This window comes from Mobula hypostoma, chromosome 7 (genome assembly GCF_963921235.1).
Source record: "Mobula hypostoma chromosome 7, sMobHyp1.1, whole genome shotgun sequence".
Taxonomy (NCBI): Eukaryota; Metazoa; Chordata; class Chondrichthyes; order Myliobatiformes; family Myliobatidae; genus Mobula; species Mobula hypostoma.
The window spans coordinates 172,413,430-172,441,233 of NC_086103.1; the positions used below are offsets into that span (position 1 = coordinate 172,413,430).

Below are 27,804 nucleotides of genomic sequence, written 5' to 3' on the forward strand. Positions count from 1 at the left end.
AGCCACACTGGCTCTCTGGGAGGTGTTCTTCTGCAATGATGGGCACCAGTCTGTCCAGGAGTACTTGGCCAGGATTTTTCCTGTGATAGAGAGAAGAGTTATCCCCCGGTAGTTGGGGCCATCGGACTTTTCCCCCTTGTTCTTATACAAGGCGATGATGACTGCATCACGGAGATCCGGTTGTAGTTTACCTTGTTCCCAGCAGCAGACAAAGAACCTGCGGAGTTTGGTGTGTAACACTGGGCCCCCATGCTAGCAGGGGGCACAGCGTTACACACCAAACTCCACTATTTAATTATTAATGCATAAATTAAATAACTAGTGCAAAAAGAGAGCAAAGATAGTGAGGTAGTGTTGATGAGCCTTTCAGAAATCTGATGGTGGAGGGGAAGAACCTGTTCCTATAATGCTATGTGAGTGTCTTCGGCTCCTGTACCTGCTACCTGATAGTAGCAATGGGAAGAATTGAATTGACTTTATTACCTACATCCTTCACATAATGAGGAGTAACAATCTTTACATTACTTCTCCGTCTAAATGTGCAATGTGCAATTTATAGTAACTTGTAATAAATAGTATGTACAACAGGAAGTCAATATAGCATAGAAATACGATTGTATCAGGGTGAATTAATCAGTCTGATGGCCTAGTGGAAAAAACATAGAAACATGGAAAACCTACAGCACAATAAAGGCCCTTCCGCCCACAGAGCTGTGCCGAACATGTCCCTACCTTAGAAATTACTAGGCTTACCTATAACCCTCTATTTTACTAAGCTCCATGTACCTATCTAAAAGTCTCTTAAAAGACCCTATCGTATCCACCTCCACCACCATTGCCGGCAGCCCATTCCACACACTCACCACTCTCTGAGTGAAAACCTACCCCTGACATCTCCTCTGTACCTGCTCCCCAACACCTTAAACCTGTGTCCTCTTGTGGAAGAAGCTGTCCCGGAGCCTGTTAGTCCTGGTTTTTATGCTGTGGTACCGTTTCCTGGATGGTAGCAGCTGGAACAATTTGTGGTTGGGGTGACTCGGGTCCCCAATGATACTTCGGGGCCCTTTTTACACACCTGTCTCTGTAAATGTCCTCAGCAGTGGGAAATTCACATCTGTTCGCACCACCCTCTGCAGAATCCTGCGATTGAGGGAAGTACAGTTCTCATACCAGGCAGTGGTACAACCAGTCAGGATACTCTCAATTGTGCCCCTGGAGAAAGTTCTTAGGATTTTTCCTAGGCTGTCCTTGGCGGTGGGGGTCCTTAATGACAGATGCTGCCTCTTTGAGGCTTCACCTTTGAAGATGAATCTGATGGTGAGTAAAAAGCCACAGAATGTGTTCTGCATCCTGCTGCAGGATGTGGCAATGATCTTCATTGCTGCTGCCCATAGACTTAACTTTTCCAGCTCAAGTACCCTTCCGTGGTGCTGGCTTTATGTTTGTTTCAGAGTTGCCAACGACTGATGCCCAGGAAATGGCTTGAGATGGAGATCGCAGAGTTAGCAGCAATCCCTCCGATGCTTAATTGAAGTAAAAATGTAATCACTCATGTCTGGATGCTGGAGGAACAACAAAGAGGTGGCGAAAGGGTCAAGGGAGGTGAGAGATGGCTTTAGCATATGTGAGGAAAGAACCTCGGTAAGTGCAGGAGTAACCCATGACAACTGTTTGTGAGGTTACTAAAAACAAGAAAAAAACACTCGTAGAATACGATAAAAGCACTTAACTCCATCTATTTTAAGTTACATTGCTTGGCCTGAAACATAACAGGCATCTGCCAATGCCTCTGGGAGACAAGGAGTAGGTGCTGCATGGCCAGTCACCATGTCCAAAGCATCTTTCCATCTACCCTGCTTTCAATAAGATAATCATCTTCTCAGAGAGGCCAACAAAACAGGAAGAAAACAAATCTAGAATCTGGATTCTATATTCATCTCTGCTCCTTACTCAGCGATTCTTTTTATCGTGTGTACAGATTAGATCAGCTTTATTTATTTGGCGCATATACGTTGAAACATACAGTGCAGAGTGCCATTTGCGTCAAATCAAATTAGCGAGGACTGTGCTGGGCAACCATGCTCCTGGTGCTACAGAGCATGCCCACAACTCACTAACCATCATCCTTAGCGTGAAATGTGTCAGCATAGTGACACCAGTACCTAAACAAAACGTAGGGGAGAAAAACCATTTTAAAATTTATAATATTTCACTATTTGTCCATTTCCTCTCTTAAAACTGGCATTATTTGTCACATGTACGTCAAAACGTATGGTGAAATGTGTCATTTGGAACAAACACAGTCCGAGGATTATGCTGAGCAAGTGTCACCGCACTTTCACTGCCAATATAGCATGCCCAAAATTTCACCCATGTGTCTTTTTAAGATGTCAGAATCAGAATCAGAATCAGAATTATTATCACCGGCAGGTGTCGTGAAACTTGCTAACATACCAGCAGCAGGTCAATACAATACATAATATAGAAAGAAAATAAATAAATTGTAATTATACATATATTGAATAGATTAAAAATCATGCAAAAAACTGAAATAATATGTATTACAAAAGTGAGATAGTGTTCATGGGTTCAATGTTCATTTAGGAATTGGATGGCAGAGGGGAAGAAGCTGTTCCTGAATCGCTGAGTGTGTACCTTCAGGCTTCTGTACCTTCTGCCTGATGGTAACAGTGAGAAAAGGGCATGCCCTGGGTGCTGGAGGTCCTTAATAATGGACGCTACCTTTCTGAGACATTGCTCTTTGAAGATGTCCTGGGTACTTTGTAGGATAGTACCCAAGATGGAGCCGACTAAATTTACAACCTTCTGCAGCTTCTTTCGGTCCTGTGCAGTAGCATTCCACCGCTCCCCCCCCATACCAGACAGTGATGAAGCCTGTCAGAATGCTCTCCACAGTACATCTATAGAAGTTTTTGAATGTACTTGTTGACATACCAAATCTCTTCAAACTCCTAATGAAGTATAGTCTCTGTCTTGCCTTCTTTATAACTGCATCGATATGTTGGGACCAGGTTAGATCTTCAGATATCTTGACACCCAGGAACTTGAAGCTGCTCACTCTCTCCACTTCTGATCCCTCTATGAGGATTGGTATGTGTTCCTTTGTCTTACCCTTCCTAAAGTCCACAATCAGCTCTTTTGTCTTACTGTGCAAGGTTATTGCTGCGACACCACTCCACTAGTTGGCATATCTCGCTCCTGTACGCCTTCTCATCTCCATCGGAGATTCTGCCAACAATGGTTGTATCATCAGCAAATTTTGTAGATGGTATTTACAAATACAGTCATGGGTATTGAGAGAGTAGGGCAGTGGGCTAAGCACACACCCCTGAGGTGCACCAGTGTTGATTGTCAGCGAGGAGTAGATGTTATCACCAATCCGCACAGATTCTAGTCTTCCCATTAGGAAGTCAAGGATCCAATTGCAGAGGGAGGTACAGAGGCTCGGGTTCTGTAACTTCTCAATCAGAATTGTGGGAATGATGGCATTAAATGCTGAGCTATAGTCGATGAACAGCATCCTGACATAAGTGTTTTGTGTTGTCCAGGTGTCTAAGGCGGTGTGGAGAGCCATTGAGATTGCGTCTGCCATTGACCTATTGTGGCGATAGGCAAATTACAATGGGTCCAGGTCCTTTCTGAGGTAGAAGTTCAGTCTGGTCATGACCAACCTCTCAAAGCATTTCGTCACTGTTGATGTGAGTGCTACTGGGTGATTGTTGTTAAGGCAGCTCACATTATTCTTCTTAGGCACTGGTATAATTGTTGCCTTTTTGAAGCAAGTGGGAACTTCCACCCGTAGCAGTGACAGGTTGAAAATGTCCTTGAATACTCCCTCCTGTTGGTTGGCACAGGTTTTCAGAGCCTTACCAGGTACTCCATCTGGACCTTCTGCCTTGCGAGGGTTCACCCTCTTTAAAGACAGCCTAACATTGGCAACTGAGGCAGAAATCACAGGGTCCTCAGGTGCAGCAGGGATCTTCACAGCTGTAGTTGTATTCTCTCTTTCAAAGTGGGCATAGAAAGCCTTGAGTTCATCTGCTAGTGAAGCATCACTGCCATTCATGCTATTGGGTTTTGCTTTGTAGGAAGTAATATTTTGCAAACCCTGCCAGAGTTGTCGTACATCCGATGTGGAAGGAAACCCATGCAGTTATGGGGAGAATGTATGAACTCCTTACAGACAGTGGCGGGAATTAATCCCTGATCTCGATCGCTGATGCTGCAAATCATCACGCTAACTGCAACACCACTGTTCCCTGTTGTCTCTACGACACCACCATTTTAAAGATAGCCTAGAGCAGGGCTTCCCAACTCTTTTTATGTCAAAGACCAATGCCATTAAGCAAGGGGTCTGTGAACCCCAGATTGGGGATCCCTGCAGAGGGCATGAGGGATTTCCCACATTCTACCTTCACTGTCACTTAGCTCTATATGATTTCCATGTCAACCAGCCCGCTTCTTATCCTGAAATATATCACTCCTGACATACCCACCCCTCAGCTTCCCACGGCGTGGCTCTACACACCTCAGCCAGAAAATGCATCCTGCTTGCAGCCACCCTGTCATGTCTTGTGAGAATTTGGTAAGCTTAGATGAGATTGCCTCACGATCTTCTAAACAATAGTCCCAGTCTACTAAATCGCTTCTCGTAAACAGAACTCACCATTACTGGAACCAGGGATAGCCAATTGTGCATCGTTCTTTGAAATTTGCCATGACATCAAGGTGTGGACTGAAAACCTGGAGGGGAAGAAATCTGATAGGTGAGGTGAGTGGACTGTAGGAGAAGAGGAAAGAGGAGGGGATCTAGGAGGTGATAGGAAGGTGAGAAGAGGTAACGAGTCAGAGTGGGGAATAGAAGAAGAGGGTAGGGACAGCGAATTTTTTTGTTGTTCCTTGACCCTGAGGGTGGCCTCGTCATGGCACAAGAGGAGGCCATAGGCCGACATGTCGGAACGGGAATGGGAATCAGAATTAAAATGTTTGGCCACCGGGATGTTCTGCTTTTGGCAGATGGAGCAGTTATGACAGACTCCAGAGAAACTCTACGCCACGATTGTTCAGTGTGGAAACAGAACATCCAGGAGAAGGTTTGGAGAACTATGAGGCCATTTGTCAGCAGAACACAAACATTGGGTTAAGCAGTAAAAGTGGAAGAGCTCATGAACGATTCACCGTTCCACACGGAAATCTACCTTGTGACCAACCGATGAAAGAGTTGGGGTTCTCCTATTAGCCTCATTGGGCATCTGCAGCAAAACTAGAAGCAATACATCATTAGTCCTGGGGGGAGGAGTGGGGAACAAGGGGAAGGAAGAATGGTGGGGGGGGAAGGATGGGAGAATAGGGGAAAGAATAGGGAAAGAGGAGAAGGGGAAGAAGTGGGGCACAGAGGGAAAACTAGGGGAAGGGAAGGAAGGATAGGGAATAAGGAGGGGGAAAGAAAGATGAACGGGGTGGAAGAATAGGGGAAAGAGGAGGAGGGAAGAAGGGGAAAGAAGGGCAAGGGAGGAAAAAGGGGGAAAAAGAGGAGGGAAGAAAGGGGGAAGTGGGAAGGATGAAGGGGGAAATTATCATGCAAACTATTTTATGCATGGTTTAAGGACCTTCCATGCAGAAAATGTTCCCTTCTTCATCTGATATGCCAAATATGTGCTGAGCCTTGCCATTCATTTTTCCTATCCTGACTTTATCCAAGGAAATCCAGCAAGGCAGAACAGACTCAACTGATGACTAGGCCTCAGACTGTGTCCCACTATGGCTCCATCTCAGAATGTCCTGTGGTGGCTTTTGACATCTATCATTATTGAAAGGGATTTAAATTTTTTTTTTTTAAAAGTGACGTTGGGGCAGAATTGTCCCATGTTGCACTAAACACTTTAAATTAACCCTCAAGCAACCATCAAACCATAAAGTTTCTTTGACTTGAATCATAGACGTTTTTTCTCTTTTCATAGATGCCTCCTGACCTTTTTTTAAATTTATGGATTTCTTTAAATTAAGGAAATTACAATGTTGTGTAAACTTCCATCCCTGTTCCCCCTCACACAACATCAGAATGATTGACATATCATTTATTGATCTATTATCTTCAGGGTTTTTACACTCTCAAGGCCACGGACCATTCACATTGTTTCCTGACTAAATTGTCAATCTGACTTAATTCCTGTTAAGACATTAGCAAGTGAATTATTAATTTTAATGACCATTATTAAATATAGAATGTAAACTGCAGAGGTACAATGATACCATTCCTGCTCTCCATTTCATTCGATTATTTTTCCAATGACCAGTTATACCCTTTGAAAACCAGCAATAGATTCATACGTCAAACAAGATAAAATCTGCAGAAGCTGGAAATCCGAGCAACACACACAAAATGCTGGAGGAACTCAGAAGGTCAGGCAGCATCTAGGAAAAGAGTAAACTGTCAATGTTTCGGGCCAAAACCCTTTGGCAGGACAGGAGGAAAATTACTGAGGAGTAGATTTAAAAGCTGGAGGAGGGAGGGGAGTATTTGTACCTTCTCGCTGTTACCATCAGGTAGAAGGTACAAGTGCTTCAGGATTCGCACCACCGGTTTCAAGAATAGTTACTACCCCTCAACCATCAGGCTCCTAACAAAATGAAATAACTGCACTCATTTAAGGACTCTTTTATCTTGTTATTTCATGCTTATTATATATTGCTTTTGGTTTATATTTGCACAGTTTGTTGTCTATTGATCCTGTTTACAGTTACTGTTCTATAGATTTGCTAAGTATGCGCACAAAAAAAAATCTCAGGGTTGTATGTGGTGATATGTATGTACTCTGATAATAACTTTTACATTGTACTTTGAACTTTGGACTTTGCATTTATATTGGCACCGAAATGTGTGGTGACACACGAAGGCTGCCCCCTCACATCCTGAGGTTGTGGTGGTCGTTAATGTACATCATACATTTCACTCTATGTTGTTAATGTGGTAAATACACTCAATGGTCACTTTATTATGTACACCCATACACCTGCTCATTAATGCAAAACAGCCAATCATGTGGCAGCAACTCAATGCAGACATGCAGACATGGTCCAAAGATTCAGCTGTTGTTCAGATCAAATATCAGAATAGGGAAGAAATGTGATCTAAGTGACTTTGACCAGGGGAAGACTGTTAGTGTCTTTTCTGTCAATGACTACTATGGCTTTTCTGTATTTCCTGGCTATCTGGAGAAACATAGAAACATAGAAACATAGAAACATAGAAAATAGGTGCAGGAGTAGGCCATTCGGCCCTTCAAGCCTGCACCGCCATTCAGTATGATCATGGCTGATTATCCAACTCAGAACCCTGTACCAGCCTTCCCCCCCATACCCGCTGATCCCTTTAGCCACAAGGGCCATATCTAACTCCCTCTTAAATATAGCCAATGAACTGGCCTCAACTGTTTCCTGTGGCAGAGAATTCCACAGATTCACCACTCTCTGTGTGAAGAAGTTTTTCCTAATCTCGGTCCTAAAAGGCTTCCCCTTTATCCTCAAACTGTGACCCCTCGTTCTGGACTTCCCCAACATCGGGAACAATCTTCCTGCATCTAGCCTGTCCAATCCCTTTAGTATTTTATACATTTCAATCAGATTCCCCCTCAATCTTCTAAATTCCAATGAGTATAAGCCTAGTTCATCCAGTCTTTCATCATATGAAAGTCCTGCCATCCCAGGAATCAATCTGGTGAACCTTCTTTGTACTCGCTCTATGGCAAGGATGTCTTGCCTCAGATTAGGGGACCAAAACTGCACACAATACTCCAGGTGTGGTCTCACCAAGGCCTTGTACAACTGCAATAGTACCTCCCTGCTCCTGTACTTGAATCCTCTTGCTATAAATGCCAGCATACCATTCGCCTTTTTCACCGCCTGCTGTACCTGCATGCCTGCTTTCAATGACTGGTGTACAATGACACCCAGGTCTCGTTGCACCTCCCCTTTTCCTAATCGGCCACCATTCAGATAATAAATTGTTTTCCTGTTTTTGCCACCAAAGTGGATAACTTCACATCTCAGAGTTGTATTCTGCATACATACTTTAATACTAAAATTAACCTTTGAACATTTGATGTCAGGTGGGGTAGTTTGAGTATCTCAGAAACCGCTGATCTCCTGGGATTTTCATGTATAAGACTCTCCAGAGTTTACAGAGAATATGGTGTGAAAAACAAAAAAAAATCATTCAGTGAGTGGCGGATCTGTGGGTGAAAACACCTTGTTAATGAGAGAGATCTGGGGAGAATGGCCAGACTGTCTCAAGCTGACAGGAAGGCGACAGCAACTCAAATATCCTCACGTTGCAACAGTGGAGTGCAAGTGAACATCTCTGAACACACATGTCAAACCTAGAAGCGGATAGGCTACAGCAGCAGAAGACACAAGCATACACTCAGGGTAAATGAATTTGAATCTGAATCAGAATTAAAAGAAAATAGAGATTTCTGTAAATACTCAGCAGGCCAGCCTGATCTGTGGAAGGGAAACTGATTCAATATTTCAGGTTGGAAACCTTTCGTCAGAACAGAAACTAAGTCAAGGTCAAGTTTTTTGTCATATGCATAACTACCTGAATGCATAGGTATAACAGGAAAATTTACTTGCAAACGCATCACAAAGTGCGTAAAGAAGGTTGTTCAGCTGCAGAGAAGGCCGGGGAGGGGAATGTCTCTGATAGGGTAGAACTGGGGTTACCAAAGAGGCAAACTGAAATCAAAATTACCTGGTCAATGAGAGAATGGGATCAGATAGTGAGTAGCATGGTAGTGTAGCGGCTAGCATAATGCTTTATAATGCCAGCAATCAGAGTTCAATTCCTGCCAAGGTACCTTCTCACCTTGACTATGTGGGCTTCCGGCCACATTCCAGAGACCTATGGGTTAGTAAGTTGTCAGCATGTTACGCGGGCGCTGCTGGCATGGTTTCACTTGCGGGCTGCCCCCAGCATATCCTGGGTCTGTGTTAGTTGACGACCCGAACAATGTACTTCACTGAATGGTTTGATGTACACATGACAAGTAAGGCTTATCTAAGGCCATTCTAATCTTAGTACTGCATTTGGAATTCACAATGTGGTGTCTCCCCTCTGTTGGAGAAACCAAACCCAGATTGGATGATCGCCTCGTGGAAATCGTGTGTCTCTTTCCAGGGCTGATATTAAGCTTTCTGTTGCTGCCATTTTAATTTCCAGTCGCATTCCCATTCCCACCTCGCAGTCCAGGGTCTTCTGTACTGACACAGTGAGGACAGCAAGCCTGAGGAACAAGGCCTCGCCTTCTGTATGGCCACTTTTCTGCGGTCTTTTGGACTCATACTAAATCCTACAGCATTTCGTGGGCTGTATGTGTGAGTCATCCATTTGCAATATTGGTTCAGCTTGTTTTTAATTTCCTTCCTTTTCTCCACAGGAAGGATATGGAACCTCCAGAGAAGATGCCAAGAAGACTTATCAGGATGCTGCCTGAACAAGAAGATAGCTTGAGCAAGCTCAGGCTTTTCTCTTTGGGGTGAAGCAGGGTGACAGGCGACTTGTTAGAAGTGTACAAGATAATGAGAAACATGCTTGAGTGGATAGGCAGAGACTTTTTCCCAGGGCAGAAATGGTTAATATGGTGGTGGGGGCGGGAGGGCGTCATTTTAAAATGCCCTGCCAGGGCTGGCGATAAGAGGCAGATACACTGGGGACATTTCAGAGACTCTTAGATAGGAACATGGATGAGAGAAAATGGAGAGCTATGAGGGACGGGTTAGATTGGGTTAATAGATTAAAGGGTCAGCACAACATTGCGGGCCAAAGGGCCTGTACTGTGCCGTAGTGTTGTATGTTCTGTTATTTCTCTCTGGAAGTGGAGAACATGTACAGCCAGACCTGCTGAAGCCTGTCCTCTTACTCAGCCTTTCACAACCCCCACATTCCTTTATCTATGTTCTCACATACTCTTGAAGGACTGAGCGATAGAGAGAGATTGAACAGGTTCAGACTGTTCTCACTGGAGATTAGAATGACAGGTGATGTTATAGGGGAGTATAAAATTACAGGGGGGCATAGAGAGGGTCACAGAATTAAGGTAAGGGGGAGAGAATTAATAGGAACTGGGAGGGGAAACTTTTTCACCCAGAGGGTGGTCATTATATGAGCTACTAGAGGAAGTGGTTGAGACGAGTGCATTAACAACATTCAAACAGTACTTTGATAGGTACTGCACAGGATCAAAAAAAAATGCAGAGTTGTAAAATTAGTCGGCTCCATCATGGGCACTAGCCTCCAGGACACCTTCAAGGAGCGGTACCTCAAAAAGAGGGCATCCATCATTAAGGACCCCCATCACCCAGGATGTGCCCGCTTTTAATTGCTACCATCAGGAAGGAGGTATAGAAGCCTGAAGGCACACTCTCAATGACTCAGGAACAGCTTCATCCCCTCTGCCATCCAATTTCTGAATGGACATTGAACCTGCGTACACTACCTCACTACTTTTTTTTATTTCTTTTTTTTCTGCTACTTAGTTAATTTAACCATTTAACGTGTATATATACTTATTGTAAATCACAGTATATTTCTCTCTATTATCATGTATTGTATTGTACTGCTGACGCAAAATTATCAAATTTCACGACATATGCTGGTGATAGCAAACCTGATTCTGATATGGATAGGAATAATTTAGAGTAAAAATCAGAAACTTTACAGGGATATGGGTCAAATGCAGCATCTCAGTCTTTATAGACCTGTTGGTCTGAGAAGACCATTTCGTGCTTTGTGGTTCTATGACTTTATAACTACCTCCATTCACACAATAATCATATAACCTTGTTTACAGCCGACCTGCTCAGTATTTCCAGCATTTCTTCTTGAAGGCTCACCAGAAAGCAGCCACGGCTTATTGCTCTGAGGAGACACGTCTCAGTATTGCGTGTGACAGAAGACAAATGAAATTTATAGCTCACCACAGTGATAAACCAACGTCTAGTCCATGTTAACGAGTAACACTCTGACAATACGTCAGCCAGGCCACAAAAAGATTTCCAACTACAGCTCTAGTCACCACATTAGGGGAAGGAATAAGCAACGTCAGTGAACATGCGGAGGAGAGTTAAGCAGACATTGCCAAGGAATGTGATTAACTGGCATGAGGACAGACTCTGGAAGCATGTTGAAACATAAGAGACAGAGAGGGAAATTTAACCTAGAGAAGCCTCATCTGGGTGAAGAGGAAGAGCCCAGTTCTGTTGGCAGAGTGGTCAACAATAAAGTTCAGGTTACTATTGAGATTTAGATGTATTTGTTCATCACATGTACGTCAAACCGTGCAGTGAAAGGCACTGACAACCAATGGAACCTAAGATTGTTCTGAGGGCAGGCCACAAATATTGCCACCCATTCTGGTGCCAACACAGCATAATAGCAAAAGAATTACAGAGAAGATTTTTTTAGGAAAGCTTCCCATAAATGACGGTGTCTGGAGCTCACTGCTTGTAAAGGATGGTGGAGACAGAAATCCTTGTATTTGAAGTACACCTCTCTGAGTATATGAAGAGCCAGGGCATGCAGAATTAAGAGGAAGCACAAAAGAATGCAGATACTGATATCTGGAGATTATCGTATGCAGGATTAAGGACCAATACTAAAGAAATGGGATTAGACAAAAGTCTATTTTGGACCAGATGAGCTGCAGCAGTCTTCTATGCAGTCAATTTCTATGACCATAGACCATAACACATAGGAGCAAATTAGGCCATTCAGCCCATCAATTCCTTAGCATTGTCAATGGTCCCTCCCATCCGTCCAACAATCTCTTTGACCACCTACCATCAAGCAGGAGTACTGTAGCATTAGGCAAGGACTGTTAGGATGGGAAACAGCCTTCTTCCCCCCAGGCCGTACGACTACTGAACTCTCTGCCACCACCTAGGTCTCACCACGTATGAAACGCCAGTGGCGGGGATTATCCTGTTGCCTTGTTAACTTGTGACATAAATGCTCCTTATTATTAGTTAATTTACTTGTGGTAATATTACTTTATATGTTGTGTGTGAGTTATACTACTGTGTTATGCACCTTGGTCTGGAGGGACGCTTTTCGTTTAGCAGAATATATGTATATGGCTGAAATGACAATAAACTTGAATTCCATCATGGCTGATTTATTATCCTTCACAACCCCATTATCCTGCCTTCTCCCCGTAACCTGTGACACCCTTACTAAACAAGAACCTATCAGCCTCCACTTTAAATATACCCAATGACTTGGCCTCCACAGCCATCTGTGGCAATGAATTCCACAGATTCACCATCCTCCTATTCCTAAAGATCCTATTCAGGTCTGGCCTACAGAGATGTCCTTTTATCCTGAGGCTGTGCCTTCTGGTCCTAGACTCCCCCACTATAGGAAATATCCTCTGCACATCCACTCTATCTAGGCCTTTCAAAATTCAATGGATTTCAATGAGATTGCCCTCATTCTTTTAAACTTTAGCGAGTACAGGCACTGAGCCATCCGATGCTCCTCATACTCTAACAATTTTATTCCTGGAATCACTCTTGTAAGACCTCCTCTGGACCCTCCCTGATGCCAGCACATCCCTTTATCACATAAGGGGCCCAAAACTGCTCACAATACCCTGGGTGTGACCTGGCCAATATCTTAGGAAGCCTCTATGTCTCTGTGAAACTATGAGATATGTAAATAGGAAGCTGAGATCTCAGCCATTTCTAGACGGTTGACTCAAGGTCTTCCTCAGCTAAAGAGACCTCAGATGCTGAAACCTGGAGCAATTTGCTGGGGAGCTCAGCAGGTCGAGCAGCAACTGTGTGGTGGTGGAGGGGATGAATTGTTGATGTTTCAGGTCAAAGCCCTCCTGCAGGTTGTTTCTCAAATGCTACACAGGAAAAACACAAAAAGAAAGCACTGTTGATGAAAGAAATCAGATACTAAAACAAGAAATATTGGCTAAGCTGAATCTTCAGTTGAAATTTCATGAACCTGAAACATTATCTCCGTTTCTACCCCCTCAGATGCTGCTTGAACTACTGAGTAGCTGAAGGATTGGGAAATACTTTGGCCTCTCAATTCAATGCAAATCAGTAATTTTCATATTGTATGAATGAATTTTTTAAAACTCAGCATATCTTTAGTGTTGCACTGTATTTGTCAGAAACATTGATTACAGAGTTATTAAATCCAAATGAAATGATATGCATTCTTTAAGTCATGTCAGTGAGACAGATTGTCCAGTGATTATCTTGTTCATCATTTATCATGTACAGATTGATGGCTCACTTTCCTATAATAGTTGCATGTGCTTTATAAGTTGAAAGCACTTTTTAAATTGTAATATCAGCTTTCTTTTTCTTGGTGCCATTTATTGTGTTACTTGTCAGTATGAAGTATGGGTTAAGCTGGACTGATAACACAGGAAGGGCAGAGTTCATTCTTTAGAAGGAAAATGCTATAACCTGCAGATCGTTTGATGGAAACATCCTGACTGTGAACTTTTAAGTGGATATCACATGGCATGAGACTGAACACTTTCAACTGCATTGGCCCTGACTCAAGATATAATGGGCATTACATCAACCTACACAAGATTTAATTAATTTTTAATGTTGAGTACTAGAGGATACATTATGAAGTCAAGTGGGACCTGGTGTTAGTACCAGCCTTCCAGTTTTGTGTAATATAGAACTAACCCCTTGAATATTGATGTGTATTAAACGTTGGGGAGAATAAAACACAGCGTTTAAAAACAGATGCTCCCACCATTGGTCACCTCACTCATTGATAGGTACATCGAGGTGGTACAAAAGATCAGATAATTACACAATGCATGATAAAGTGTTGCAGTTACAGAGGAAATGCAGTGCAAGGGCCACAATGAGGTATATTGAGAGATCACAAGTTCAGCTTTATCATAGGAGCAGAATTAGACCATTTGGCCGTTCAAGTCTGCTCTGCCATTCTGTCATGACTTAATTTTTATCCCTCTCAACCCCATTCTTTTGCCTTCTTCCCGTAACCTTTGATGCCCTTACTAATCAAGCACATTTCAATCTCTGTTTAAATCTTTGTGGTTAAAAAGGTGTATGGTGTGATGGCATTCATCAACCATGCAATTGAGTTCAAGAGCTGTGAGGTATGTTACAGCTATATAAGCCTTAGTTAGACCCCACGTGGAGTACTGTGTTCAATTCTAGTCACCTCACTATGGGAAGGATGTGGATGCAGAGGAGATTTACAAGGATGTTGCCTGGATTGGAGAACGTGCCTTATGAGAGTAGGTTGAGTGTACTTGGCCTTTTCTCCTTGGAGCAATGGAGGATGTGAGGTGACCTGATAGAGGTGTATAAGATGATTAGGGGCATTGATCGTGTGGATAGCCAGAGGCCTTTTCCCAGGGCTGAAATGGCTAACACAAGGGGGCATAGATTTAAGGTGCTTTGAAGTAGGTACAGAGGGGATGTCAGGGGTAAGTTTTTCACACAGAGAGTGGTGGGTGTGTGGAATGCACTGCCAGCGACAGTGGTAGGGTGGATACTAAAGGGTCTTTTAAGAGACTCTTAGATAGGTACACGGAGCTTAGAAAAATAGAGGGCTATGCGGTAAGGAAATTCTAGGCAGTTTCCAAAGTATGGTCAGCGCAACACTGTGGGCTGAAGGGCCTGTAACGCTGTAGATTTCTATGTTCTATGTTCTAAATATACCCAATGACGAGGCCTCCAGAACCGCCTGTGGCAATGAATTCCGCAGATTCACCACGCTCTGGCTAAAGAACATACTCTTCATTTTGGTTCTATTCCAAGTCTGTACTCTCTGATCCCACTAAGAGAGGAAACATCTCCCACTATAGGAAACATCTACTCTATCTAGGACTTTCAGCATTCTATAGATTTCAATGAGATCACTCCTCATTCTTCTAAACACCAGTGAGTACAGGCCCAGAGCCATCAAACACTACGCTGAGGTGGTACTAAAGGGAAAACAATAATAATACAGTACAGAATTTAGGGTTGCAATTACAGAGAAAATGCAGTAATGAGACTGAGATCAAAAGTTCATCTTTTATCCTGTAAGACGTCCATTACAAAGTCTTATATCAGAAAGATAGAAACAGTCATTGACCTGTTGTGATGTGTTTTCAAGCCCTTGTGCTTTCTACTTGATAGGGTGGGGGAAGAAGGGAGAATGCCTGGGGTTGGAGGACTCTTTGATTATTCTGATTGCTCCCCAGTGGAAACAGGGAGTAGAGACGGAGATAATGATGATGAAGATGGTTTTCATGATACGATCTGAGCCTCTCTTAGCACTGTCGCTTCTTACAGCCTGAGATGTTAGAGTTCGTCCAATTACAGACTCCTGCGTTTTTCTAACTTAGAACCCATTGCTAGTCACGGCTTCCACTATTGCGTGCTCGGCCTCTAAACCCTCTCCATCTACCTTTCTTTTTCAAGTATAACTCTTTGACCAATATTTTGCTCTACTATCTTAATAGCTCATTACACATCCCAGGATCAAATTTTGTTCAATTACATTTCCAAGGTGTTTCCGTAGATCTGGGGCTCCCCCAGTCTTTTTTATGCCATGGACCACTACCACTAACTGAGGGATGGGAACTCCCGCTGTAGATGTTTTACGACGTTAAGGACACAACACACTAGCAAATTGTTGCATGCAGTTATAATTCTCTTGTTTACAAAGTTTGCAGATAATTTAGCAATGAAATCAAGGAACCCTTTGACCTGATCACAGCATCCATCATTCTAGGAAGAAAATTAAAGAATTATTATGAAAGTAATGGATCATTTCTCTCCTAGAAGCAGAGAAAGGTCAACCACCCAACAAGTCCACACTGACCATAACATACCTTTTCTTAAACTAATCCAACCGAAGCTCATTTGTTCTCTCCACATTAACACTTTGATTACTGCCACTATGGTACTGCAAAAGTTAAATTCAAACTAAGTTTAATTCCCACTTTAGCTGCTCCTAATAGATTTTAAATTCAGTTAATAATCTAGAACTTAAATGAGAACTATTAAAAGATAACGATCACAAAAAGCAATGTTTACTGACTCCTGCGGATGTAGAGTGACTGGTTGCATCACTGTCTGGTACGGAAGCTCCAATGCACAAGATTGCAAAATGTTGAAGTGGGTTGTACATTCAGCCAGCTCTATCGTGGACATAATCTTCTCCCACCATTGAGGACATCTCCAAGAGGTGGTACCTCAAGGAGAAGGTATTCATCACTAAGTACCTTCACCCATCCAGACCATGCCCTTTTCTCAATGATACTAAGACCCTGAAAACCCATGCTCAAGGTTTTAGGAACAGCGTCCTCCCCTCTGCCATCAGATTTCTGAATGGGTCATGAACACGTGTAAACCACGTCATTTTCCTGTTCCATATTATTTATTTTTGTAATCTATAATAACTTTATGTCTTTGTGCTGTACTGCTGACAGAAAACAACCAATTTCACGAAGTATGTTAATGTAACAAACCTGATTCTGATTCAAAAGGTTGCCACAAACCAATGAATGACTCTTAATTGGCTGAGCGAGATGTTCACTTATGCCACAACCATTATATTGAGACAGAGGAAGATTAAGCATAAATAGGGCATTCAGCATCAATCCAATTCAGACCTCGGTGAAATCAATCTTACAAAGCCCCCTTCCAAACAGCTCGGGGTCGTATACTAAGGAGTAAAACTTTTAAACAATTTGGTCAAACCATAGTCAATTTCAAGGAATTTATGATTTACAGACAATGGTCGAGATTCGTCTGCCACAACCTCTTAGGCAGAACAGAGAAGGAAGAAACTGCTGAACGTTGACTCAATACAGCAGTTCAGTCATGAACCGGGAAAAAAGTCATGAATCAGCGGTCTGCAGTTTTAAACAACACTTTAAAGATGCACAGAGAGTGTCGAGGCCAGCAAGTTACTCTGGATGAGGAACTCAATGTCTATTGCTCAGACCAATGAACTAACCTCAGAACCTCAGAGTGCTCTGCCTTTGAAAAGGACTATAGTGGTCATCCAAATCAACAAGTTTTCATTTCAATGGCGCCTTTCGTACAGCATAGAATGCAAATTGTTTTACAGAAACAAAATTCAACTTTGCATGGAAGAAAACCAGACATCCCACCTCTCCTGGAGGTTTCGGGAGTCTCCTGCATATGAATAGTGGCTCCCTGATGCCCACAAATTATATACGATATCACGGAAATCAATTTTTTTGAGAGCGAGCAAGCAAGAGAGAGAGAGAGGGCGAGAGCAAGCAAGCAAGAGAGAGAGAGAGAGCGTGAGAGCAAGCAATAGAGAGCAAGAGCAAGCAAGTGAGAGAGAAACCGAACGACAGAGAGAGAGCGAGCGCAAGCAAGCGAGAGAGCGCGAGAGAAAGTAAGCGAGACAGCGCGAGAGAAAGTAAGCGAGAGAGCGCGAGAGCAAGCGAGACAGCACGAAAGAAAGCAAGCGAGAGAGCGCGAGAGCAAGCAAGCGAGACAGCGCGAAAGAAAGCAAGCGAGAGCGCGAGAGCGACCACAAGAGAGAGAGCGAGAGCACGCCGTGGCAGAGTGTTCCAGAAAAAAAAGAAAATATAAAACATACGTCACCCCAGACTACACTAAAGTGTACCCCTGCCTAACAGGGGTCAAAATAATGACAGCATTGCTCGCTGCACTGTTTGCAACAGTGACTTTTCTATTGCCCATGGTGGGTTAAGACTATAAAAGACATGTTGAGGTGAGTTTAACAGGTGTCATTCGTTCATTAGCATAGCTGACGTTATTTAAACTAGCTGGCCAGCTGCTAAGGAGCTACTCTACTGCAGACATCCTACCTCTTCCGGAAGTCTCCCGCAAATTGATGGTGCTACCTCCCTGAAATCAGTTTTTGCAGGGTGGGATGACTGGAAAACCAAAGGCCTGAACAAAGAGGTTCTGATCAGTCTTTCCATTTCTGAGCCCTCTAAGAGGGCTGAAATGCACCCCAGTTCTCATAGAGGGATGGGAAGTGGAAAAAATGAGTAATTTCAAGTTCCTGGGTGTCAAAACCTCTGAGGACCTAACCTGGGCCTAACATATCAAAGCTATACAGCAGTATACTTCATTCAGAGTTTGAGGAGATGAGGTAAGTCACCAAAGACACTCGGAAGTTTTTTTACTGATGTGCAGTGGAGAGCCTTCTAACTGGCTGCATCACTGTCTGATATGGGGGGTGGGTACTGCACAGGATCAAAGTAAACTGCAGAGAGTTGTAAACTTAGGCAGCTCCATCATGGGCACTAGCCTCCGTAGTATCCAGGACATCTCAAGCAGCAATGCCTCAGAAAGGTGGCATCCATCATTAAGGACCTCCATCACCCAGGACATACCCTCTTCTCATTGCCACCATCAGGTAGGAGGTACAGAAGCCTGAAGGCAAACACTCAATGATTCAGGAACAGCTTCGTCCCCTCTGCCATCAGATTTATGAATGGGCCATTAAACCAATGAACACTATCTCACCACTTTTTAATTTCAATTTTTGCACTACTTATTTAATTTAACTATTTAATATATATACTTACTGTAATTCACAGTGTTTTTCTATTATTATGTATTTTATTATGCTGCTGCTGCAAAGTTAACAAATTTCACAACATATGCCGGTGATATTAAACCTGATTCTGATTCTGCAGAGGTTGGTTTCAAACGATTTACATTGGAGAGAGAGGCCAAGAGATGGAGCGGGCTTGTGGGGAAGCTACAGGAAAGCGATAGCCAATTGAAGTCATGGGTGGCAAAGGCAGACAAAGCATGGCTTGGTAATGCTGCCACTTTATAAAGAGCCTGAATGCCAAGGCAGACAGAGGGTGTTATCTGGAAGAAATGAATGAGGCAACGTGTGGGACACCAATCTAGATATGGCAGATGTACTCTATATGGCTGTGGTAGCAGTGAGAGAAGTGACTTAACATATAGTCCTTGTTTTATGCACCTTTCTTTCACAGCATACTCCATGTTATCACCAACTCACTCAGCTTGTTGATATAAAACATAATGTAGGAGCAGAATTAGGCCATTTGTCCCATCGAGTCTGCTCTGACATTCTATCATGGCTGATTTATTATCTCTCTTAAGTCCATTCTCCTGCCTTCTCCCTGTAACCTGTGACTCCCCTACTTATCAAGAACCGATCAATCTCTACTTTAAATATATCCAATGACTTAGTCTCCAAAGCCATCCATGACAATGAATTTCACAGACTTGCCACCCTCTGGTTAAAGAAATTAGTCCTCATCTCTACTCAAAAGGGATGTCCTTGTATTATAAGGCTGTGCCATCTAGCCCAAGACTCCCCCACTATAGGAAACATCTTCTCCACAGCCACTCTTTCTAGGCCTTTCAATATACACTCAAAAACTTCTGTAGATATACCGTGGAGAGCATTCTGATAGGCTGAATCACTGTCCGGTATGGGGGGGATAGGGCTACTGCACAGGACCGAAAGAAGCTGCAGAGGGTGTAAATTTAGTCGGCTTAATATGTGTACTAGCCTACAAAGTACCCAGGACATCTTCAAGAAGCAGTGTCTCAGAAAGGCAGCATCCATTATTAAGGATTTTTAATCTATTCAATACACGTATACTGTAATTGATTTACTTATTTACTTATTATTATTAATTATTTTTTCTTTCTTCTATATTATGTATTGCATTGAACTGCTGCTGCTAAGTTAACAAATTTCACAACACATGATCATAAACCTGATTCTGATAACCTAATTTTTGATACAGATCTGGAGCAGCTGATGCCTTCATCCAAGCTACGTACAATAACTGCAAAATACTTGACTCCAAGTAATGATTAGTGTGGCACATCACTTGTTAGAGCTTGCTAACTAGAAAACAACTCACTTACATGTAAGCTCAGACTCCTGTTAGCTGGCCACTATGGCAGCCCCGCATCAGGAGCACTTATAAACTGCAAGCCTCTGACTTATCAAGCTCCTCTGGAAATCTATATATACTACATCTACCTGTTTCTCTTTAAGTGACAGACATGATCTACCCTTTTACGAAACCACATTGACTTCATCTGATTATCATGAGTTTTTATCAGCTTCACTGCTTTAATATTGTTTCTAACAATCTCCCTTTGATAAATATTAAGCTAAATGGCCTGTAGTCTCCTGTCTCCATCCTTTTGCTTTTGGAAAAAGGGAGATACATTTGATATTTTTCGATCTAATGGAAGCATCCCCGGATCTGGTGAGTTTTGCGAAATGTAAACCAATGCATCAATGACCTCATTAATCACATTGCTTCAGAATCTAGAGTGAATTCCACCAGCTCTCTAGGACAGCATGATAGCATAGTGGTTACTGTAAGACTTTTACAGTGCCAGCAGCCCAGTTTCAATTCCTACTGTTGTCTGTAAGGAGTTCGTACTTTTTCCCCGTTAGTGCATGGGTTTCCTCCGGGTGCTCTGGTTTACTCCCACTTTCCAAAAACGTACGGGTCTGGGCAAGTAAATGGTGGGCATGCTACGTTGGCGCTGGCAGCGTGGCAACACTTGCGGGCTGCCCTCAGCACATCCTTGGACTGTGTCGGCCGTTGACACAAATGACACATTTCACTATATGTTTCAATGTACACGGACAAATAAAATTAATAGTTAATCTTTAATTTCTCAGAGACATGGACTAATAAAGCTAATCTCTACTCTCTCAGAAACATCTCACCCAACAGCCAACAACAGTCCCAAGCGGTAGTTGTTCATTACCACTGCCTGATGACTTTAATTTTTCCTGATTTCCTCTTTCTCTTCCAAATCCCGACATACAGCTATATCTGGGACTTCATTTGCATCTTCTATAGCTGACACAGCATGCCTGCTTAATTCAACTGCTGATTCTTGCGTTCCATCAGTAACACCACAGAATTTTGGTGGGGCCCGGAATGTGACTGCAAAAGGGATGGCAAAGAGCATTACAATAATTTCAGCCAGTACTTTCAAACAGATCGTTCATCTTGCCTTCCTCCTGGGATCACGGAAGCCCATCTTCAGCCTACTAGATCCATTATGCAGGATATCATCAAATGGCCCGGGAAGGCTATGAGAGCAGAAGAGATCCCAGATGTAATACTGAAGACCTGGATCTTAGAACTAATTGTGCCTTTAGCCAAGCTATTTCAGCATCGTGTACAAAACTGCCATCAAACTGATCATTTGGAAAAGGGCCGAGCTAAGGTATGAAACATTCATAAGAATCAGGCCAAAACAATTTTAGCTAAATGCTACTAATCAATCTGTCTCGCTCTTCAGTGATGAAAAGCTGTCACCCGCAGTGCTATGTGTGGCAATTATTCCACAATAACCTGCTCCCTACTGTCCAGCTTTGGTTTTCACCAAGGCCGTCAGACTCCAGAGCTCCACGTGATCTCAGTCTCCTCTTAGGTCAGAGATCTCCATCCCAAAGGTATCCCTGATATTAAGGCAGGCTTTGACTGAGTGCAATCTGAAGAAGCTTTGAGAAAGCAGGAGGTATTAAGCATCGAGGGAAATCAATCATGGTGGGTGACATACAAAATTATGAGGGGTAAACATAGGGTAAATGCAAGCAGGCTTTTTCCATTGAGGTTGGGTGGGACTAGAACCAGAGGTGATGGGATAAGGGTGAATGGTGAAAAGTTCGGGGGAAACTGAGAGGGGAGCATGGAACGAGCTGACAGTGCAAGTGGTGCAGGCAAGCTCAATTTCAATGTTTAAGAGAAGTTTGGATAGGTACATGGATAGTAAGGGTATGGAGGGCTATGGTTCCAGTGCAGGTGGATGGGAGTAGGCAGTTTAAATGGTTCGGCATAGACTAGATGGACCAAAGGGTTTGTTTTGTGCTGTACTTTTCTATGACTTTATAACTCTAAATCACACAGAAAGGATGATGATGGGTTCATCCCAGCCCCAAGACTTAGCCATTAACTGCGTCATCACATTGTCCTTTCCATCACAAGTTGGCTGACAACTGCATGCTTCAATCTCACTTGCAACTTCTGAGCGTATAAAGTAGTTCCATGCCTGTGTGCAGAAGGACCTGGAAAAATGCTCAATATATGAAGTGAGCTGCCAGGAAACTATATCTTAGCACAAAGTATATGCCCTGAGGGGATATCAGTCATTGTGAATCGGGATTTCAAAAAAAAATTGAGTACAGACAATTGCAGAAATTTCTTGGAAATATCATCAAAACATGAAATTAACCTCAAATATTCCAAATCCTCATCACAGAGTAACCCAGACTAACCCCTTCAATGGATAAAGAAATCGGACTCTCTCAAGTTCCTAAAAAAAAGCCCCTAAGTTTCATAAATGATTGATAAAGAAAAATGTGGCTCAGATTTGGGGAGTTCCGAACCACCACTCCTCATTCTAGATGTATTGGATGCTATTATGAATGCAGCTGGGTTGTTGTTGCTCCTTTCTGGGCCTTGTCGTGCCTTGGGTGGCAACTTTGCTGTTTCTTTAGCGCTTGTCTTTTTTATGAGGCCGAGTTGCTAGCCCATTGCTCAACCCAGCACGGATGGAAAGCATGCAAGAATCTGGCCGGGTTTGAACCTGGGACCACGTGCCTCGAACTCGGGTGTGGATGCCACTACACCACCAGCTGGCTAATGCAATGCAGTAGGGTCCCCTAACAATTCCCAGCAACGTCGTCTATTTCACTCAGTTCACAATGCATGGACTGGCTCTTTATAAGTTCTGTTCTATTAGCTCCTCGTATGTTAACCAATGGATAAGGGAACGGGTGAAATCACAATTATGTCTTTACATTATGCCTGGTGATCTTCCTCAGTGTATTAAGTAAAGGCTAATTTTGTTAATATAACAGGCGAGTATTATTTAAAGCATTTCTTAATAAAGTCACATGCACAAAATGCTGGAGGAACTTAACAGGTCAGGCAGTATTTATGGAAGTGAATAAACAGTCAACATTTCGGGCTGAGAAACGGGGAAGACACTAGAATGAAAAGCAGGGGGGAGGGGAAGGAGGCTAGCTGGAAAATGATCGGTGAAGCCAGGTGGGTGGGAAACATTAACGGCTGGAGAAGGAGGAATCTGATAGGAGAGGAGAGTGGACCATAGGAGAAAGGGAAGGAGAGGGGTTTTTACAAGAAGGAGAAATTGATATTCACGCCATCAGCTTGGAGGCTACCCAGAAGGAATATAAAGTGCTACATCTCCACCCTGAGGGTGGCCTCATCTTTTCATCTTTCAGCTAGCCTCCTTCTCCTCCCCCCACCTTTTTTTATTCTGGTGTTCCTCCTTCCTTCTTAGTCCTGAAGGAGGATCTCAACCCGAAACGTTCATTGAATTTCTCTAGTTGCTGCCTGACCTTTTGAGTTCCTCCAGCATTTTGTGTGTGTGTTACTTTGGATTTCCAGCAGATCTGCAGATTTTCTCCTGTTCTTAATAAAGTCAATCAATACAATATCAACACGAGGAATTCTGCAGATGCTGGAATTTCAAGCAACACACATCAAAGTTGCTGGTGAACGCAGCAGGCCAGGCAGCATCTCTAGGAAGAGGTCCAGTCGACGTTTCAGGCCGAGAACATTCCTGACGAAGGGTCTCGGCCCGAAACGTCGACTGTACCTCTTCCTAGAGATGCTGCCTGGCCTGCTGCGTTCACCAACAACTTCAATACAATATCAAATTCAGAATGTTCATCTACAGTGTAGCACACATTGTTCTCATGAATACAGTTTATTTTGCACTGGTTGAGAAAGGGTACAAGGTGTGTTCCCAGCTAACTACAAGATCAGAAGCAGAATCATATTTATTATCAGACTCATATTTCATGAAAATTGTGGTTTTTCGGAAGCTGTGTAAAGTCATAAATAAAGTGACACGGTAGCGTAGCAGTTAGCGCAGAGCTTTACAGCGCCAGTGACCGGGGTTCAATTCCACCTGCTCCCTGGAAGGTGCTTGTACGTTCTCCCCGTGACTGTGCGGGTTTCCTCTGGGTGCTTCCATTTCCTCCCACCTCCTCACATTGCAAAGACGAACGGGTCAGCAGGTTGACTGGTCACATGGATGTAATTGGGCAGTGCAGGCTCATTCGGCAAGAAGGGCCTGCAACTTTGAGGAGAGGATGGATAGATGGATAGAGGAAAAGAAAAGAAATAATAAACATTGTTATCGTACCTGCTTCCGCCTCCTCACTTGCAGTATGTACCAGATATCTCTCACTCTCTGTGTAGCCATTACTTGCTTCGCAAATCTCCTTCTAACTTCCCCTTAAACATATGCTTCAATTTCTCCTCATCCTCTATTTTCCTGACATCTTCACCGGAAGTATAAATAAAATAGACCACTGAATTGCAATTTCTTATTGCCACATGTACTACTTATTTACTTACCGCCCGTTACGCCGTGACATTTAGGGCAGCAATAAAGGTTCTCCATCTCACTGCCCATAATGTCACACACAGATTTAGAAGGATTCTTCGTTGCTGCTTCCATAACAATTTTGTTTTACCAGTCAGGGTTGTTGGCCCTGAGCTGAACCCCCTAACCTGGAGGACCAGTGAACCACACAGAGCCTGGCCTCTACCCTTTGACCTGTTTAGCATGGGTGTCCCTACCGAGACCCAAAACACAAGACCCTGACTCCAGCCTGCATAGCTCTCTGAGTCACTGAGGCATCAGACCCGACGACAAGATTGTGGTCTTCTTGGAGGTCACATGTGCAGCGGTACAGTGCAAAGATTGTCTTGCATATTCATACAGATCAGGTATTACACAATACATTGAGAAAGTAAAAGATTAAGAAAAGCAGAGTGCAGAATAAAGTGTACCAGCTACAGAGAACGTGCAATGCAGGTAAACAATAAGGTGCAAGATCATAACAAAGTAGATTATGAGGTCGAGAGTCCGTCTTGACATACCAGCAAAACTTTCAATTGTTTTGTAACAGCTGGTGGCACACACTTTCAGGCATTTGTATCATCTCCCCGACCGGAGAGGGGAGAAGAGAGAATGTCCTTGGTGGGTAGGGTCTTTGATTTTGCTGGCTGCATTACTGAGGTGGTGAGAGGTATAAAGTCCATACAGGAGTGTCCGGTTTCCATGATATTCTGAGCTGTGGCCGCAGCTCAGTTTCTTGTGGTCACGAGCCGAGCAGTTGCTGAAGCAAGCTACCATAACTTCCCATTGTTTGAGTTGCGTTACTTCACCCAATCACGCCCAACTTTCCTCTCACCCACTACAAAGCTTGGACAAAACATTTCAAGGCTGATTTAAAATGCGCCCCTGTTTTAAGCTTAAATTTATTGCAGACAATACATTGCAGAGTCACAAGTGATGTCAAACAGGGTAATGCTCCTCGTCAGCTTCACATTAGAGAGGAACCCACCGGACAAATGAATAGTGCAGCAGGACGCATGGAACATGTGGAAGGCTAGCACACATCACCTCCCACCTGGCACTGAATTCACCTGTGAGGCCAGGGCAGAGTCCAGCACTGTTGAACTAAGGGACCAGACACACTTCGCAGGGGGCTAAGCAAGTGCTACACCTTGCCCAAGGGTGACCTGCAGGCTAACAGAGGGAAGGGGTGCCTTACACCTCCTTTGGTAGAGACATATCTGCACGCCGCCACCCAAGAAGGGTCTGTACTCTACAATGTTGTTTGTTACGCATTCTTTGTTGATACAGCTTCGATGTACTTATGTGTGGAATAAACTGTCTGACTGGCATGGAAAACAAAGTTAGTCACGGTATTGCATTACATAGGATAATAACAAAATAATTACTGGTTAACACTCCCTCTGCACTGACAGTACTGGGCACAGCCCTCATTTTACACCAGAATAGTGATCAGATTTTCTCAGGAATGGTGTAACTTTTTTTTATTTTTATTTTTTTATTTCCTGATGTAATATCTATAATGATAAGCAGTTTTTATTTTTTATTTTGTAATTTATAGTAAGTTCTTATGTCTTGCACTGTACCGATGCCACAAAACAGCAAATTTCAGAAAACAAACACAAGAGAGTTGGCAGATGCTGGAATTCCAGAATAACAAATGCAAAATGCTGGAGGAACTCAGCAGGTCAGGCAGCGTCTATGGAAATGGATAAACGGCTGACGTTTCGGGCCAAGACCCTTCAGCAGGACAGGAGAGAGGACCCTTCCTCTCTCTGATAGGAGAGACATATGTCAGTGATAATTAGCCTGCTTTTGAGCCCAATACATTAAAATACTTCTGTCTTCTTTCTCGGGGGGGGGGGGGATATCAGATTCAAATCTCACTGTTTCTTTTCAAGCACTCAGCTAACTTATGGGTGGGTAGCCACCTGCTTCAACCCAAACAGGATGGAAATTAATGCTAATTAAGATCCTATTACCTTGCCTGAACCTGGAAAGCACATTTACGTGAAGAACTAGAAGTAACGAAGCTTCAACAGCCACAAGTGAATCTCTGTGCTTTTGAGAGGGTCTGGTTAAGCTCCAACTCAGCATGAAAAGAACTCTAAAACGGTCACAGACAGCTGATTAACCGACTCGAAACCACATCCAGCAGCTAAAATAGATCATGTTTCCTGTTGTACCATCCTGAAACAGTAACAAACCAAAGGCCAGGGAACAGGTCCGTCGAGAATCATAAAAGCTCAGTGGCCAGTTTATTAGGTATACCTGCTTGTTAATGCAAATAACTAATCAGCCAATCATGTGGCAGCAACTCAATGCATAAAAGCATGCAGACATGGTCAAGCAACACACATCAAAGTTGCTGGTGAACGCAGCAGGCCAGGCAGCATCTCTAGGAAGAGGTACAGTCGACGTTTCAGGCCGAGACCCTTCGTCAGGACTAACTGAAGGAAGAGTGAGTAAGGGATTTGAAAGTTGGAGGGGGAGGGGGAGATCCAAAATGATAGGAGAAGACAGGAGGGGGAGGGATGGAGCCAAGAGCTGGACAGGTGATAGGCAAAAGGGATACGAGAGGATCATGGGATAGGAGGTCCGGGAAGAAAGACGGGGGGGGGGAAACCTAGAGGATGGGCAAGGGGTATATTCAGAGGGACAGAGGAAGAAAAAGGAGAGTGAGAGAAAGAATGTGTGTATAAAAATAAGTAACAGATGGGGTACGAGGGGGAGGTGGGGCATTAGCGGAAGTTAGAGAAGTCAATGTTCATGCCATCAGGTTGGAGGCTACCCAGACGGAATATAAGGTGTTGTTCCTCCAACCTGAGTGTGGCTTCATCTTTACAGTAGAGGAGGCCGTGGATAGACATGTCAGAATGTGAATGAGATGTGGAATTAAAATGTGTGGCCACAGGGAGATCCTGCTTTCTCTAGCGGACAGAGCGTAGGTGTTCAGCAAAGCGGTCTCCCAGTCTGCGTCGGGTCTCACCAATATATAAAAGGCCACATCAGGAGCACCAGACGCAGTATATCACCCCAGCCGACTTACAGGTGAAGTGTTGCCTCACCTGGAAGGACTGTTTGGGGCCCTGAATGCTGGTAAGGGAGGAAATGTAAGGGCATGTGTAGCACTTGTTCCGCTTACACAGATAAGTGCCAGGAGGGAGATCAGTGGGGAGGGATGGGGGGGGACGAATGGACAAGAGAGTCGTATAGGGAACGATCCCTGCGGAAAGCAAGGGGGGGGAGGGAAAGATGTGCTTAGTGGTGGGATCCCGTTGGAGGTGGCGGAAGTTACGGAGAATAATATGTTGGACCCGGAGGCTGGGGGGGTGGTAGGTGAGG

The 27,804-nt window shown here is 43.6% G+C and overlaps 1 protein-coding gene across 2 annotated transcripts in view; it reads right to left on the bottom strand.

Moving 5' to 3' along the window:
• Positions 1 to 27,804, bottom strand: part of LOC134349092 (P2Y purinoceptor 8-like) — a 61,090-nt gene that overhangs the window by 25,364 nt on the left and 7,922 nt on the right. The window contains exon 1 of one of the 2 annotated variants that reach the window (XM_063052960.1): positions 10,999 to 11,091. The exons of the other annotated variant lie outside the window; for it this stretch is intronic. The gene's annotated coding sequence lies outside the window, so the exon portion shown is untranslated. Of the gene's footprint in view, positions 1 to 10,998; positions 11,092 to 27,804 lie in introns of those variants that run through there. 2 annotated transcript variants of the gene reach the window in all.